At 36.7% G+C, this 914-nt stretch overlaps 1 protein-coding gene across 3 annotated transcripts in view; it reads right to left on the bottom strand.

The window, feature by feature from the left end:
• The window catches only part of RABGAP1L (RAB GTPase activating protein 1-like), an 828,259-nt gene that overhangs the window by 145,933 nt on the left and 681,412 nt on the right, over window positions 1–914 (bottom strand). The gene's annotated exons all lie outside the window — the stretch shown is intronic.

Raw genomic sequence — 914 nt, 5'->3', positions numbered from 1 at the left:
TTTTTTTTTTTTCAAATTCACTGGTAGAATCTATAAATCTATCACTCATTTCCTGCTTGCTTAGGCCCTTAAGGGTCTAACTGACTTCCTGAGCTGAAACTAGGTAATAGAAAAATATTTAGAATAATAATCATCCAGAGAGATGGGCATTTGGCATCTATGAACCCAAAATATATTCTTGCTCATAATTCCCTTCAGTAATTTATATGGTTTCTAAAGGAATAATCTCACTTTTACAATAAAAGGTCTTCGCTTAATAAAACATAGTAAGGCATTTCCCTTAGTGTTTTATGAACAAGGGCATGCCTCTGTGACATTCTCTAGCCTCAACACCTATGTAATATAAGGTCTGGAAGTGTATTACCTGCTTTCCTGCCATACAATTCATTCATGAAGTCAACGAACAAAAATATAAACAAAAACATGAGGTCAATATTATTACTGTGACAAATCTGAGATTTTTATATTTAAGTGATGGAAATCTGTTATTTAAGCTTATTATATCACCTATTGGCAATACTGTCCCAAAGCTGCAGAGGCCCAAATTAGTTAAGGCAAACTACAGTGTGCTGATGCTGGATGTACTATGGGCAGCCTGCAATCTGACATTCATTATACTTCTCAAAGTCTCATCCCCACCAATTTCTTTATCTCTGTGGACTGTACATCGTCACTGATCATAAGCATTCCTCTGTCACATCTGTTATAAGATGGAGGGTTCAAACTCTATTTAGCCTAGGAGGAGCATTATTCAGAAGATAAACATGCCAGAGGAAAACCCCAAATGCAGAGAGAGCCAAACATGACTTTGAGATGATCTGTACCATACCTCCATTTCCTTTAGCAAAGCTCATCAAGAGTCATCTTAGAAAATAGTCTACCAGAGCCAGGTTTGGGCATTGAAACAAAGCTAG

The sequence above is a fragment of the Mandrillus leucophaeus genome, unplaced genomic scaffold, assembly GCF_000951045.1.
Source record: "Mandrillus leucophaeus isolate KB7577 unplaced genomic scaffold, Mleu.le_1.0 Scaffold226, whole genome shotgun sequence".
Taxonomy (NCBI): domain Eukaryota; kingdom Metazoa; phylum Chordata; class Mammalia; order Primates; family Cercopithecidae; genus Mandrillus; species Mandrillus leucophaeus.
Note: the sequence above shows the minus strand (reverse complement) of the source record. Positions and strands in the feature narration are given on the sequence as shown.